Below are 18010 nucleotides of genomic sequence, written 5' to 3' on the forward strand. Positions count from 1 at the left end.
AATAAATTACAAATCCCAAAACACCTAAGGGAGAAAATGATACAGTAAACCCTCAACCCCTTTTAAAAATATTCTTTGAACTCTAAACCTGAATCTAAATGATAACATAAAGGCTGTTTATATTTAAAGAGTTAGCTCTCCAATAACCTATCTGCTTAATCAGTTGAACAATATTTAAGTTCAGGCAGTTTGTATTTGGGGACTTTAGAATACTTTGTAGAATTATCTTGACTGCCATGTTTTTAGACATTTCCTGTAACTTTTATAAATGAATATGGTACTAAAAATAGCTTGGGTCAGTCCTAATGGGAATTGGACTCTGAATCCACTCACCAATAGAGATTGTAATTTCCAGCACTGTCTTTATGATAAATAGTTTCACTCGGATCCCTGCATGTGCTAGCCAAGCTATGGCTACCTTTGTTAGGGAGCCTGGTCTCCATCTAAGAGAGTCTTAGTCTTATCAGAAATGATACAGCCCCTGGAGGAGCCATAGGGGACCCTAACTCACATGGTACTGGTTTGTAACAAAACATAAATCAGAAACAGCTGCCAAACAGACGATGTTCACAAACTGATCATCACATTCTCATCTCAGAAGAGAAACTAATATGGGAAGACTGAGATGTAAGAACTGTAAGAAAAGTAGTTGGATGGAATTAAGAGACATTTTAACAAGTTTATCAAAAGCGATTCACCTTTCGGTGCTTAATAACTGGCAGATAATCAGGGATCCTTTCCTTGAAGTAAATGTTGGAGAAATATTTAAACTACACCACAGTGTTTCTTTATCTAGGCCCCATGAAATCACCTTGTGGACCTCTTTTTATAGGTGGATTTCTTAATAGATGGATACACAATGAGACAGCTTACTTAGTAAGTTCTCTCTAAATCAACTGGAGGGCTAATTTCTTCTGAGAAAACTGCCCTATTTTCTTAGTTTTGAATTTGTTTGCTCCATCAAAATAAATATTCTTTCTTTGACTTGTCTTTATCTTTTCATTTTGAGCCTCAGTTTGAGGACTGTAGATTTCTGCCTATTAAGATTTTTAAAACATAACATCTTCAGAGTTTGACTAGAAGAAAATAGGCTAGAAGTTAACCACAATTTGCCATATTAAATGCTGAAAAGCTAATAATCTCAATGACAAATTATGGAAAAACATTTTCATCAAGTATATGATGGTACATGTCTTAGAAAAAAATAACTATTTTCTTTCCAAAAAAGGTAAGCTTAAGGATTACATTTTAAAACTACCTGTGATGTTTGTTAAAATATTGCAATAACACATTTCTGCACTTTGTTAGCTATAGTAGATGAATAGCTTCCTATTTCTTTTGGGAAAGTTTACAGGATGATGTAAACTCACAGATTATTTTTTAAAAAGAAAGTTCACATCTTTAGAAGCATATGCTATTTTATCCCCCTAGGTAACAAAACCTTTCTTCGTTGAAACTATATTTCCTGGTTTTCAAGTCTACCCCTGCTATGGTTCTGAATGGTATTCCACAGTCTTGCAAGAGTACCACATTTTTCCTACGAGTTGATTTTTTTCTGTTCTTCAGGTTGATTAGGGGTTTCATAATTCGTATGTTGACTAGTTCTAATCCTTGTAGACCTTATTAAAACACTAGACTAACTGCAGACAGTCTGATTCAAAACAAATAAGATAATTACATTCCCAAGAGTCTCTGGACTTATTACACTTGAACAGCTTAGTTAGAAACCTTTTCTAAATACTGTACTGAAAGGGTAATAGTGGCTACTAAGCAATGTAGAGTAAGTATCTCAGAATTTTTATTTTACATATCTCCATATTTCAGTCCAATAATGTAGATTATTTTTTCATAGAAAAATACTTTAAAAAATTAACTTAAAATATTAGCTACTCAGTATCCAAAATTTTATAATAAAGACTATTGCAAAACCCTGATTTCTGATTTAGGTAATTTCTGAAAGGTTTGTTTCCATAAAATACAAAAAAACATACTTTTGCAAATATTTTCTCATTGTTACTTTTAAAAATTTAGTATTTCTTAGTTTTAAAAGAGTTGCTTGTCATTAGTCCATGGATTATTTAACAAAACACTATTGATGTGAATATTGACCATTGAAGAGGATGTTAATAAGTAGATGAGATCTATAATTAAGGATTTTACCAATTATTTCTAGGGAGTGCTTATACTTATAAAAGGAAGGGAAAAATTATTTCTCTGAATAAGTTTTTTTTCTTAATGTTTAAATGACAAGAAAAGAATATTGAAAGTGAATTTCATGATAACAATCTTTAACACATACCTGTTTTCTGAAATTCTGGTTTCTCAAAAAGTAATCCTTGCTACTGTTCTATCATTTTCTTTTTTCATAATGAGACATAAGAGCAAGCTGTCATGAATTAGTGATAAGAGAACTATATTTACTCTTCTTGAAATTGGGACCTTTCCTGCCTTTTTCTTTTTTTAAGTCAGGGTGAGATTTGATACTATTAAAATTAGCCTTAGTAAGAAACTAATCTGAATCAGGAAATTTCAAAAATTCCATCTGCCCCAAGATGAGCTCATTTCATTTCTAAAGCAAATACTGCCTGATTGTGTGTACTAAATTGTTATGTTGATATCTTGCTTATGTTTGTCTTCTTAGACCGCAAGATCCTTATGGACACAAACCATGCTTTATAATTCCTCCAATTCTTAACAGTACCTTTGTTATAGTATGTACTCAAAAAATAGTGATTAATGGAGTAATGAATTAGATGAATGATAATGGATTTTTTTTTTTCAGTGGAATAATTGGAAGTGTTTTGAGAAAGGGAGAGAGTGACATCAGCAAGATGGTAAAATAGGAGCTCCCCTGCTTGTATCCTCTCAAGCAACAAAGGCAAAAGTGCCTTTGTGGGAGCTCTGGAATTCAGATAGGAGTTTGTGAAACCCTACTGGAGCTCAAGACCTAGTGAGGCCATTCTAGAGGGTAGAACTGTGCCCATGTAGAAATCTCACAGGCTATGGTCCCAGTTCCAGACCTGGAAATGGCCCTGTCATCCTCAGAACTCAGTTGCAGCCATGTTTGGCCTTGATCCTCCTACCACAATCACCCACCAAGGAACCCAGGTAAAGTCATGCCATTTATGCCTTGAGTGACTGGCCTGCTGACTTTGTTTCTTCCTGTGGACCCTGAAATGGCTAAGAGACTTGTCTTCAGCTCTGTCAGCTGCAGACTGCAAGCAGTCCTGCCCCATGAGGTCCCCAGGGGGAGACATGCTTGTCTGAGTTCCTGGAGGCAGACCTGTCAAACTTAGTCTCAGCTGTGGAACCTGAAGCAGCCCTGCAACTGTTTTAAGTCCCTCTCATCTATGGGCTGGGGCCAACACTGCCTGTCCAGAGAACTACCCAGTGACCCAGGGGGAGCCTTCCCAGAAACCCACAGGAAGCCACACCAGTCTGTGCACCTGGTGATGGGCTAGTTGTCTGAGTGAACTTGAAGACAGAAAAGTTGAAATTACCCAATTGTAGGAAGAAAAAGAATGAAGGAAGCATAAGAGACTATGGGACACCATCAAATACAAATATATTATTAATTATGGGAGTTTCTGAAAGAAGAGAGAAAGTTAAAGAACACTTATTTAAATAAATAGTAGCTGAAAACTTCCCAAATATTGAGAGGATTATAGACAACCAGATTCATGGAGCTCAAAAACCCCTAAGCAAGATTGACCCTGTATTAGGCTGTTCATACATTGCTATAAAGAAATACTTGAGACTGTGTAACTTATAAAGAAAATAGACTTAATTGGCTAATGGTTCTGCACGTTTTACAGGAAGCATGGGGCTGGCATCTGCTCAGCTTCTGGTGAAGCTCCTCAAGGAACTTTCAATCATGCCAGAAGGTGAAGGGGGAACAGGCCTGTCACATGATGAAAGTAGGAGAAAGAAAGAGAGAGAGAGAGAGAGAGAGAGAGAAAGAAAATGGAGCAGGGGTGGCGTGCCACATACTTTTAAGTGACCAGACCTTGTGAGAACTCACTCACTATCATGAAAACAGCACTAAGCCACAAGGGATTCACCTCCATGATCCAAACACCTCCCACTAGTCTAAGAATTACAATTCGACATGAGATTTAGGCAGGGACAAATATGCAAACTCTATCAGACCCAATGAAAAATATTCTGAGACATATTATGATCAAATGTTCAAAAATCAAAGACAGCATCTTGACAGCACCAAGAGAAAAGTGTCTTATTACACACAAGGAACCTTCATAAGACTATCAGCAGACTTTTCAACGAAACCCTTGTAAGGGTTTCAACGAAACCCTTGTAAGGGAAGTGAGAGAACATATTCAAAGTGCAAAAAGAAAAAACAAACTATCAACAAGTAATACTATACATGGCAAAGCTGTCCTTCACATATGAAGGACAGAGAGACGTTCCCTGACAAAGAAAACCTGAGAGAAGTCATCACCAGTAGACCTGCCTTACCAGAAATAATGAAGTTCTTAGAGTTGAAACAAAAGGATGCTAAATAGCAACATGAAAATGTATGAAAGTACAAATGTTTCTCAACTTATAATGGGGAAACATCCTAATAAACCCATCACAAAGTCACAAAATTATAAGTCAAACCAATGTAAGTTGGGGACCATCTGTACAAAATTCACTGGTAAAGGTAAATATTTAGTCAAATCCAGTATACTCTAATACTGTAATAATGGTGTGTAAATGACTTTTGACTCTATACAAAAGTTAAAAGACCAAAGTATTAAAAATAACTATAGCTACAATTTGCTGATAAATAAAGTAGAAAGATATACAATGTAACATCAATAGCCTAAAAGGCGGTGAGGAGAGAAGTAGAAGTGTGGGTTTTGTATGCTATTGAACTTAAGTTTTCAGTTCAAAATAGAATGTTATAACAATAAGATGTTTCATATAAGTCCCGTGGTGAACACAAAGAAAAAATAAACCTCTAGTGAATACACAAAGATTTAAAAAAAAAGTCAAAGCATGCACTCTAAAAATTTAACAAATTACAAAGGAGGAAGAAAAGAACGGTATAATGGAAAAAAGGAATGATGAAACAATTAGTAAACAAAATGGCAAAAGTTCTTACATATCGATTATTACTTTACATGCAAATGAATGTATTTTCCAATCAAAAGACACAGTGTTTAAATGGATTAAAAAATATGATCTCAGTTGGAAAGAAATGGCAGATAGGAGACAGGACTAACTTCCAATTCCCACTCAGAGCAGCGTGTGGAGGCTCACACTGTGAACTTTTGCTCCAAGAATTAGTGCAGTAACATACCAAGAAAATCAGAGACTCCACAGGCCCTTTGAAGGAAGCGGCTTGCTGTTGCAGGTTCTGTGAGACAGCCAAAAGAATGTGAGTATTCAAAGTGTAAAAGAGGGAACATCCACCCCCAAACACACATCCTCCCTGGGAAACCTGAAGGTCCAGATCACAGGAGAAGGATCTGACGTTACCCGGAGCTGAGACAAATTTAGAGAGCTGAGCAAAATATGGGGGTAGAGGAAGCACAGGGAGGGGTCCTGTGGGCCCTCTCAGTCCCCAGGGAAGCCATTTCTGACTTTATCTCATAGGGGTCCTTGCTGGCAGTGGAAATGGGGAAAGATTAGGGGAAAGGAAACATTCAGCTGAACTTTGTAACAATTTCAACTGAAGGTGAAGTTTCCTGGACAGAAACTGGGGGAGGGAGTGACATGGAGTACAGATATGAACATAGAAGCTGCAGAAGCTGGGGAGGCCTGAAACCTGAAAGCCTTGTTTACTTTCTCAGAAGGCAGGCTTGTAGCCTGGGGCAAGTTCTCAGCCCTGCTCACTGGCTGCCTGGAAATAAACTCAGTGTGGTTAGGGGGACACAGTGGGAGCGAGACCAGCTTTTCCAGCTGTATGGGAGCTGGGTAAGGCCTGTCACTGCTGGCTTTCCCCCACTTCTCTGGTGACCTGTATGATGTGGCAGAGGCAGCCATAATCTCCCTGGTAATGTAACTTCATCAGCCTGAGAACCATGCCCCCACCCCCCACAACAGCTGAAGCATGCCCTGCCCAAGGAGAGTCTGAACTCAGACACACCAGACCCCACCCCTACTTGATGGTCTTTCTCTACCTGCTCTGGTAGCTAAAGACAAAGGACATAATTTCTTGGGAGCTCTGTGGCCCACCCACCACCTGAGACACCCAAATACTTATCCAGGTGACCTTAGGGCAAGCTTATATACTCCCTGTAATACTGCAGCTGATACTCCCTTGAAAGCACCACCTCCTGGCCAGAGGCCAACCAACACAAAACCAGCACACTAAGCAAAAATACAACCAAGGACTCTCACAGAGTCCACTTCACGCCCCTGCTACACGCATTGGAACAGGTTCTGGTATCCATGACTGAGAGACCTGAAGATGGATCACATCACAGGACTCTTTGCAGACACTCCACAGAACCAGCCCAGAGCCTAGTAGCTCTGCTGTGTGGCTGGATCCAGAAGAGAAATAACAATCACTCTAGTTGAGCTCTCAGAAAGCCCCATCCCTAGGGGAATGCGGAGAGCACCACATCCCCATAAGACAAAAGAATCTGAACAGCAGCTCTTGAGCACCATATCTTCCCTCTGACATAGTCTACCCAAATGAGAAGAAACCAGAAAAACAATTCTGGTTTATGAATTGATGGAAAAACAAGGTTATTTAACACCCCCAAAAGATTACAATAACTCACCAGCAATGGATCCAAACTGAAAAGAAATCTCTGAATTGCCAGAATAATTCAGAAGGTTGATTTTTAAGCTACTCAAGAAGGCACCAGAGAAAGGTGAATACAAACTTAAAGAAACTTTAATGTCACAGGATATGAATAGAAAAATAGATAAACAGCATAAATAAAAAACAGTCACTTCTGGAAATGAAGGACATACTTAGAGAAATGCAAAATCCACTGGAAAGTCTCAGCAATAGAATTGAACAAGCAGAAAAAAGAACATCAGAGCTTGAAGACAAGGCTTTTGAATTAACCCAACCCAATAAGGACAAAGATAAAAATTAAAACATGAGCAAAACCTTCAGGAAGTTTGAGATTATGTTAAAAGAACAAACCTAAGAATAATCACTGCTCCTGAGGAGAAATCTAAAAGTTTGGTCAACATATTTGAAGGAATAATCATTCTACTATGGAAAACAGTGTGGAGATTGCTTAAAGAACTAAAAGTAGAACTACCATTTGATCCAGCAATCCCATTCCTGGATGTCTACCCAGAGGAAAAGAAGGTATTATACAAAACATATACTTGCAAATGCATGTTTATAGCAGCACAATTCACAATTGCAAATATATGAAACCAGCCTAAATGCTCATCAATGAATGGATAAATTGTGGTGTATATACGTATTAGTTCCTTTTCACACTGCTGATAAAGACACATCGAGACTGGACGATTTACAAAAAAAAAAAAAGAGAGAGATTTAATGGACTTACAGTTCCACGTGACTAGTGAGGCCTCAAAATCATGGTGGAAGGCAAAGAGGAGCAAGTCATATCTTACATGGATGGTGGCAGGCAAAGAAAGAGAGCTTGTGCGGGAAACCTCTCATTTTTTAAAATCATCAGATCTTGTGAAACGTTTTCACTATCCCAAGAATGGCATGGGAAAGACCTACTCCATGATTCAGTTACCTCCCACCAGGTCTTTCCCACAACATGTGGGTATTCAAGATGAGATTTGGGTGGAGACACAGCCAAATCATATCAATATATACCATGGAATGCTACTCAGCCATAAAAAGGAATGAAATAATGGCATTTGCAGAAATCTAGATGGAACTGGAGACCATTGTTCTAAATGAAGTAACTCAGGAATGGAAAACCAAACATTTTATGTTCTCAATCATAAGTGGGAACTAAGCTATGAGGATGCAAAGGTGTGGAAATAATGCAATGGACTTTTGGGACCTAAGGTAAGGATGGGAGCAGGGAGAGGATTAAAAGACTACACACTGGTACAGTGTACATTGCCTGAATGTTTGGTGTACCAAAATCTCAGAGATCATCACTAAAGAAGTTATTCATATAACCAAACACCACCTGTTCTCCAAAAACCTATTGAAATAAAAAAAAAATTAATAAGTTGAAAAATATGATCCAATAACATTCTGTGTACAAAATACTCGCTTTAGGCTTGAGGACACATAGAAAGTAAATGAATGAAAAAAGATATTCTATGCAAATTATAACCAAAGAGAGCAGGGGTGCCTATACTTACAAAAGAAAAAAACAGACTAAGTCAAAAACTGTAAAACTATAAAATTCGAATGTAGTAGTAAATGCCTGCATTAGACAAAGTGTTCATATATAATAAAGATGTCAATTTATCAAGAGGTTATAACAATTATAAATATATAGGCACCTACTATCAGATCATCTGAATATAATAGGCAGATATTAACACAAAGGAGAAATACACAGCAATATAACAGTGGGGGACTTTAATATTCTACTTTCAACAACGGATATATTATCCATACCAAAAAGAAAAAATATCAATAAGGATGAAGTGGACTTGAATGATAAACCAAAGGAAACTAGCAGACATATAGAAAGATCATTCCATCTAACAGCAGCAGAATACATATCCTTCTCAAATACACATGAAACATTCTCCAGGATTTATCATATGTTGTGTCATAAAACAAAACAAATTTAAGAAGATTGAAACCATCTCAAATATCTCTTTCAACTACAATAATATGAAACTAAAAAGCAATGATAGGAAGATAGGAAAATTCATAAATATGTGGAAATTAAGCAATAGGTTTCTGATCAACTAATGGATCAAAAAAGAAATTAAGGCCGGGCATGGTGGCTTACACCTGTAATCCCAGCACTTTGGAAGGCCAAGGCGGGTGGATCACAAGATCAGGAGATCGAGACCATCCTGGTTAACATGGTGAAACCCCGTCTCTACTAAAAATACAAAAAATTAGCTGGGCGTGGTGGCGGGCACCTGTAGTCCCAGCTACTCAGGAGGCCGAGGTGGGAGAATGGTGTTAATCCAGAAGGCAGAGCTTGCAGTGAGCCGAGATCACGCCACTGCACTCCAGCCTGGGCAAAAGAGCAAAGACTCTGTCTCAAAAAAAAAAAAAAAAGAGGAAATTTAAATAGAAATTTAAAATTATATTAATACAAAAGAAAATGGAAACAAAACATATGAAAGCTTGTGGAATGCAGCAAAAACAGTAAATGCCTACATTATAAAGGAAAAAATCCAAATACGCAAACTAACATTACGCCAAAAGGGTCTGAAAAAACAAGAACAAACCAAGAAAAAATTTGTATGAGGAAGATAATAAAGATCAGGCCAGGAAAAAATAGAAGCTAGGAAACTAATGGATGAGATTAATAAACCTAAGAGTTGTTATATTTTAAAAGATAAGTTGATATACCTTTCACTAAGAAAAAGCCAGAAGACTCAAAATCAGAAATAAACAAGGAGCTATTACAACTAAAGACACAGAAATAAAGAGGTTAATAAGAAGACTATTACCAATTATACACCAACTAATTGGATAACCCAGAAGGAATGGATACATTTCTAGATACATACAATCTAAGACTGAATTATGAAGTAGAAAATCTGAGCAGATCAATAACAAGCAAGGAGACTGAATTAATAATTTTTTTTAAAAAATCACTCACCAAAAAAAGCCCAGGACCTGATGGCTTCACTGCTGAATTCTATTAAACATTTAAAGAAGAACTAATACCAATCCTTCTGAAAGTCTTCCAAAAATCAAAGAAAAAGAAATAACTTTCAAGTGAATTATATGAGGCCCTGATACCAAAGCCAGACAATACCATTACAAGAAAATTACAATCCAGTATCTCTGATGAACATAGACGCAAAAATCCTCATCAAAACACTAGTGAACCAAACTTAACAGCACATTAAAATGATTATTCACTGTGGTAAGATGGGATTTATTAATGGGATGTAAGAATGGTTCAATATATGCAAATCAATAAATTGATATACCACATTAACAGAATATAGGACAAATATATTATGAATGCATCAAGAAAAATTATCTAATGAAATTCAACATCCTTTCATGATAAAAACTACCAATAAATTAGTTACAGAAGGAATGCACCTCAACATCATAAAAACCATATGTGAGGCCGGGCGCGGTGGCTCAAGCCTGTAATCCCAGCACTTTGGGAGGCCGAGACGGGCGGATCACGAGGTCAGGAGATCGAGACCATCCTGGCTAACACGGTGAAACCCCGTCTCTACTAAAAAATACAAAAAACTAGCCGGGCGAGGTGGCGGGCGCTTGTAGTCCCAGCTACTCGGGAGGCTGAGGCAGGAGAATGGCGGGAACCCGGGAGGCGGAGCTTGCAGTGAGCTGAGATCCGGCCACAGCACTCCAGCCTGGGCGACAGAGCGAGACTGTCTCAAAAAAAAAAAAAACCATATGTGACAAGCCCACAGCTTACATCATACTCAATGATGAAAAGCTGAAAGCGTTTCCTCTAAGATCTGGAACAATATTCACTCTCACAACTTCTATTCAAGTAGTACTGAAAGTCCTAGCTAGAGCAATTAAACAAGAGAAAAAAAAAGTATTAAAATCACAAAGGAAGTAAACCGTCTCTGCAGATGACATAATCCTATGCATTAAAAGCTTTAAAGGCTTCAAAGAACTTTTAGAACTAATAAATGAATTCAATCAAGTTTCAGAATACAAAATCAATGTACAAAAATCAGTTGCCTTTGTAAACACTAACAATGAATTATCTGAAAAAGAAATCAAGAAAACAATCCCAATTACAATAGCACATTGTTGGAAGGAATGTAAATTGGTAAGCTATTACGTAAACCAGTATGGAGATTCCTCAAATTAATAATGGAACTATCATATAATCCACCAAGTAGTCTTCTGAGTATACAGTCAAAAGAAATGAGTACACTGAAGAGATATCTGCACTCCCATGTTCATTGCAGCATTATTCACAGTGGCCAAATTATAAAGTCATCCTAAGTGTTCATCAGTGGATGAATGGATTAAAAACTATGGTATATTTACAAAATAAACACTATTCATCCTTTAAAAAAAGGAAATCTTGCCATTTGTGACAACATAGATGAATCTGGAGGACATTTTGCTAAGTGAAAAAAGTCTGGCACAGAGAGACAAATACTGTGAGACCTCACTTATACATGGACTCTAAAATGAAACTCATAGAAATAGAGAGTAGAGCCGGGCGCGGTGGCTCAAGCCTGTAATCCCAGCACTTTGGGAGGCCGAGACGGGCGGATCACGAGGTCAGGAGTTCGAGACCATCCTGGCTAACACGGTGAAACCCCGTCTCTACTAAAAAATACAAAAAACTAGCCGGGCGAGGTGGCGGGCGCCTGTAGTCCCGGCTACTCGGGAGGCTGAGGCAGGAGAATGGCGTAAAAACCCGGGAGGCAGAGCTTGCAGTGAGCTGAGATCCGGCCACTGCACTCCAGCCTGGGCGATGCAGCGAGACTCCGTCTCAAAAAAAAAAAAAAAAAAAAGAAAGAGTAGATGGTGGTTACTAAGGGCTGGAGAGTGGGAGTGGGGATTGGGACATATTGGTCAAGGTACAAAATGGGAGTGACATCATCAGCAAGATGGCTGACTGCAGATGCTTGGTGCTCATTCCCCCTGCAAGAAAAGACCAAGACAATGAAAATACAGCTAAGAATTGACTCAGGTGTTGAAGGGAAAACACTGGAGTGCGGCAGGGGAGTGGAGATGTATCTATGGTGATTGAAACTCAGGAAGGCAGTGTGGAGGCACCTGGCCTCTGAAGTCCTATCTTCCCCACCCAGATCAGATTGGTGCAGACAAGAGGGACTTCCACTTGCAGAGGGGGAGGAGGTGAGGGAGGAAGGTAAGCAGAAAAATCCCATCAGCCCCCACTGCCACCGTAAATACCTAAAATCCTTAGTACAGGAGTATCATACAGTTCTCTCAAAGCCCTGTGCCCAATTGAAAGAGCTGTTAGGGCTTCACATAGGTGCACTGCTCCAGATTAGGAGCACGAGATGTATACTCCCACCCTACACCCAGTCAAGCTGCTGCAGCACAGTGCCATGTTGAGATCAGGGCCTTCTCTGGAGTGTGTCTTCCTCTGGGGGCAAGTAGCCACTGCACTTCTGAAGCACTGGGGCTCCATTTTTATTGCATCAAGCCCACACCGGGTGGTGGGGAGCGGGGGGCTGACCACCACAAACCCAGCTGTGTAGAGCTTGGGCCCAGGATCAGCTGTGACTCTGGTCCTGCAAAGCAGGGAAACAAACCAGCCACCACTACCTACACTTCCAGTTGGAAAAAAGTCTTGCACACCCACCCAGGGTGAACTTACTCTTGAGCCAGCAGACTGCTGTGTGCCTCACTCCCCATCCCCCCCAAAGGTCCCCCACTGAGCAGGTGCCCTACCCCTAGGCTGGTAGAGTGGCCACATGTTCATGTCCAATGCCTGAGAAACAGCCCTGTGGCATGCCTGACCCACAGAGAAATGCCCCTGCCCTGGATTGCCCAAAAACTCTGCCTGCAATTCACACCCGAGAAACAGCCCCTGGCAGAAATGTCCTCAAGTTGACCAGTGAGCTGTGCACCTGTGTTCTGGGACTGAAAAACAACTCCACACGCCATCCCTGACAGACATGCATTCAAGCCAGTTGAGTAGCTGTGCACTGACCTCCTGGGCCTGAGAAACAGCCCTGAGGGCCACCACTAAAACACACACCCAGGCCAGTTAAGTAGTTGGGTGGTCATGTCCCAGGCTTGAGAAACAAAAAGAGGCTACACCTGACAGGCATGTCCCCAGGCTGGCTAAGCAACTACATGCTTGTGCCCCAGCTGGAGTAACAGACCCTCAACTCCAATAAGCCAGACTCCTTGGCTGACCCATCATGTGCTCTGACCTGAGAAAGAGCCCAGCAAGCCTATTTCTGGCAAAGCTGCACTGCCACCACTATGTTTCTCAGCTTAAGCCACAGACACACTTACAAACATTACTAATATAGATTATAGCTGAAGAAACTATATACAGCCTACACTACTGCGTCCACCTAGAACCAAAGCCAACACACCTCATCAAACCAACAGCCCAATACCCATCTAAATGAATAAATCTTTTCTACAACATCTACTTCATAAAACTGGAGACGGTGACCCTTCTGCCAGATGCATAGAAATCAATGGAAGGACACATCAAACATGAAAAAGTAAGGAAACATGACACCTTTGAGGGACCACAATAATTCTCCAGTAACAGACCCCAATCATAAGGAAATAAGCAAAATGTCACAAAAAAATTCAGAATAATAATCTTAAGGAAATTTAGTGAAGATACAAAATAATACAAATAGACAATTCAATAAAATCAGAAAAACAATTAAGGAATTTAATGAGAAATTCAACAACAAAGTAGATACTGGAAAATAAAAAGATACAAATATGAATTCCACAGCTGAATAACTCAACTAATGAGATAAAAATGTAATTGAGAGCTTCAAAAACAGACTAGATTAGGCAGAAGAAAGAAGTCTCTGAACTAGAAGACAGTTATTGTGAAATAACAGACCAAAGAAAAAGAGATAAAGAAAAAAGAATGATGAAAGCCTACAAATTTATGTATAGGACACCATTAAATGAACAAATATTCACATTGTGAGCATTCCAGAAGAAGAAAAGGGAAAAGGTAAAGAAAACACATTTAATAAAATAATAAACGAGAGAGAATTTGAGTTCCAAATTGCTGTGTAGAAGCTAGCTGAAGCGCTGCCTAGCCTCTGTCTCTCGCAACCAACAGAATACCAAAAATACATATATACAGCACCAAGATTATTACCAGAAATATCCCAGAACTCAAATATGAAGATGAGACAGTTTCTGGAACCACAATAAAGTGAAAAAACTGGGCAACTCATTAAGAGAATTGGATTTCCACATCTATCATGCCCCTCCCCAAATTTTGCTGGTTGTCTCCTGATTCTCACTTTTTCCAAGTATGCAGAAAATTTTTTCCCAACTGTGGTTTCTAAATTGGAAAAAGTGAGATTGAGGGAGACAACCAGCTTCCCCATCATCTTGGGTTTCCTGGGCAGGAGATCTACCCTGTCTTAACTCACACGAAGCATCAAGGGAGAAATACCCCTGAGGACAGAAACAAAGGGGGTAGGCAGGAATATCATCCCCAGCCTTGGAAACTCTGCCCTATAACTCAGCCTAAGGAGCTGTCAGATCAGAGTGATTGTTCACTAGCACTGTGAAAGTTCATCCCACAGGTTCCCTGGGCACAAACCCCCTAGCCAACCTTCCCATACTGCTAGGATATAACAGACCTCCCTCATTCAGGAGGGGCAGAGCTCCACCTGAGGCAAACCTTAGCCTAAGATGCCATCTAGAGCCAAAATGGAGTCAGGGACCTAGTGGTAAAGTACGTCTAAGTAAATATATCGAATAAAAACCAAAACAAGCTAGAGATGACTGGAATAAATAATGAATCATTCAATGCAAAGACATAGATATATAAACATAAGAAACAACAGCAAACAGGGAATCATGATCATTCCAAATTAACAAAGTAAGGAACCAGTAACTGACCCTAACAAGGTAAGTTTGTTTTTTGCAAATTTTGTTTTTAAAGTTCATCAGCTATCGTTAGTGTTTGTGTATTTTATGTGTGGCCCAAGACAATTCTTCCAATGTGGCCAGGGAAGCCAAAAGACTGAATACCCCTGGTCAAAAGTCAAAGATAAGCCAAGGGTGGTAGTTCACGCCTGCAATCCCAGCACTGTGGGAGGCTGAGGTGGGCAGATCACAAGGTCAAGAGATTGAGACCATCCTGGACAACATGGTGAAACCCCATCTCCACTAAAAATACAAAAATTAGCTGCGCGTGGTGGCATGCACAATAGTCCCAGCTACTTGGGACGCTGAGGCAGGAAAATTGCTTTAACCCAGGAGGTGGAGATTTTAGTGAGCCGATATTGTGCCACTGCACTCCAGCCTGGTGACAGAGCAAGACTCCATCTCAAAATAAAAATAAAAAAGGCAAAGATAAATGTATGATGTACTGATATGAAGATGAGACAGTTTCTGGAACCACAGCAAAGTGAAAAAAGTGGAACAACTCATAAGAGAACTAGATTTCCACATCCATCATGCCCTTTCACCAATTTTGCTGGTTATCCACCTAATTCTCACTCTAGCCAAGTATGCAGAAAAATTATCCCCAACTTGTGGTTTCTAAACTGGAAAAAGTGAGATTGAGGCAGACAACCAGCTTCCCCATCATCTTGAATTCCCTGGCAGGAGATAATTGACCACATGTGAGAACATAAAAGAAGTCTCAAAAAATTTTAAAACACTGAAATCATATAAAAAATCTTATCTGACCACAATGGAATAAAACTAGAAATCAATTAAAAAAAAGGGACATTTCAAATCATACAAATACATGGAAATTAAACAACATGCTCCTAAACAATCCATGGGTAAGAAGAAATTAAGAAATAAATTTTAAAATTCCTTGAAAGAAATGAAAATAGGACACAACATACCAAATCCTATGGAATACAGCAAAAGCAGTATTGAGAGGTAAGTCTAGGCCAGGCGCAGTGGCTCACTCCTGTAATCCCAGCACTTTGGGAGGCCGAGGTGGGTGGATCACGAGATCAAGAGATCAAGACCATCCTGGCTAACATGGTGAAATCCTGTCTCTACTAAAAATAGAAAAAATTAGCCTGGCATGGTGGATGGCACCTGTAGTCCCAGCTACTTGGGAGGCTGAGGAAGGAGAATGGCATGAACCTGGGAGTCAGAGCTTACAGTGAGCCAAGATTGTACCACTAGACTCCAGCCTGGGAAACAGAGCAAGACTCCGTCAAAAAAAAAAAAAAAAAAAAAATAGAGAGAGAGAGAGAGAAGATCCAAATAAAGTTAGAAATGAACAAGCAGATTTCACAATTGATACCACAGAAATACAAAGGACCATTAGAGATTATTATAAACTATACGCTGATAAGTTTGAAAGCCTAGAGGAAATGAATAAATCTTTGACACAGTCAACCTACCAAGATTAAACCAAGAAGAAATAGAAAAGTTGAATAGATCAATAACAAGTAATGAGGTTGAATCAGTAATTAAAAGTCTTCCAACAATAAAAAGTTCATGACCAGATGGCTTCACCACTGAATTCTACCAAACTTTTAAAGAAGAATTAATACCAATTCTTCTCAAACTATTCCAAAAATTGAAGTCTAACTCATTCTATGAGAATAGCATAACTCTGATACCAAAACAAATAAGGACATAACAAAAAAGAAAGCTACAGGTTGATATTCCTGATGAACATAGACACAAAAACCCTAATACAATGTAACAAACTAAATCCACCAACATATCAAAAAGATACACCATGATAAAATGGGATTTATCTCAGGAATGCAAGGATGGTTCACCATACAAAAATCAATGAACATCCTCGTTACATAAGCAGAATGAAGAATAAAAATCATATGATCATCTCAATAGAATAAGCATTTTATAAAACCCAAATATCATTCATGATATAAACTGTCAATAAATTAGATATACAAGGAAATTAGATACACGACGTCAATAAATTAGATATATAATAAAGGCCATATATGAAAACCCTACAGCTAACATCATACTGAATGGGGGAAATCTGAAAGCTCTTTCTCTAGAAACTAGAACACAAGAGTGTCCACTCATACCACTCTTATTTAATATAGTACTGGAAGTCCTAGTCAGAGCAACTAAGCAGGAGAAAGAAACCTAAATATATCTAAACTGGAAAGACAGAACTCAGATTGTTTCTGTTTGAAGATTGTATGGTCTTATATATAGAAAAACCTAAAGGCTCTATCAAAAAAGTCTTCAAATTAATTAATAAATACAGTGAAGTTACAGGCTACAAAATTAACTTACAAAAGTTGGTAGTGTTTCAATATACGAATAATGAACTAGTTGAAAAACAAAGAAAAAAGGTAATTCCATTTACAATAATTACAAAAAATAAAAAATAAAAAAAAACCCAGAAACCTAAAATACCTAGAAATAAATGTAACCAAATAGGTGAAAGACCTATACAATGAAAACTACATAACACTGATAAAAGTAATTGAAGAAGACATAAGCAAATGAAAAGATATCTCACACTCACGGATAAGAATATTGTTAAGATGACTATACTACTCAAAGCAATCTACAGAGTCAATGTAATCCCTATCAAATACCAAGATGTTATTCACAGAAATAGAAAAATAGTCTTAAAGTTTGTGTGGAACCACAGAAGATGCCAAAGAGCAAAAATAACAAAGCTGGAAACATCACACTACCTGATTTCAAAATATACTGCAAAGCTGCAGTAACCAAAACAGCATGGCACTGGCATAAAACAGACACACAGACCAATGTAACAGAACAGAGAACCCAGAAATTAATACACATATTTAGAGCCGACTGATTTTTGACAACAGTGCTAATGACACCCATTAAAGACAGTCTCTTCAATAAATGATAATGGGAACATGGTATTTCAATCCAAATAATGAAATTAGAGCCCCATCTCTCATGCTATACAAAAATCAACTCAAAACAGATTGAATTCAGACTATAAATTTTAAAACTTCTAGAAGAAAACATAGCAGAAATGATTCAGGACATTGGTCTGGGCAAAGATTTTTTGTGTAAAATCTTCAAAAGCACAGGCAACGAAAGCAAAAATAAACAAATGGGACTATATCACACTAAATAGCTTCTATAGAACAACAACAAAAACAATCAACAGAGTGAAGATGAAACCTATATGATGGGAGAAAATATATGCAAACTATTCATCCAACAGAATATTTAGAATATAGAAGTAACTCAAACATCTCAACAACCAAAATTTCAAATAAAATGTGCAAATAATCTGAGCAGACATTTCTCACA

Source organism: Macaca nemestrina, chromosome 11 (genome assembly GCF_043159975.1).
Source record: "Macaca nemestrina isolate mMacNem1 chromosome 11, mMacNem.hap1, whole genome shotgun sequence".
In the NCBI taxonomy this organism is placed as follows: domain Eukaryota; kingdom Metazoa; phylum Chordata; class Mammalia; order Primates; family Cercopithecidae; genus Macaca; species Macaca nemestrina.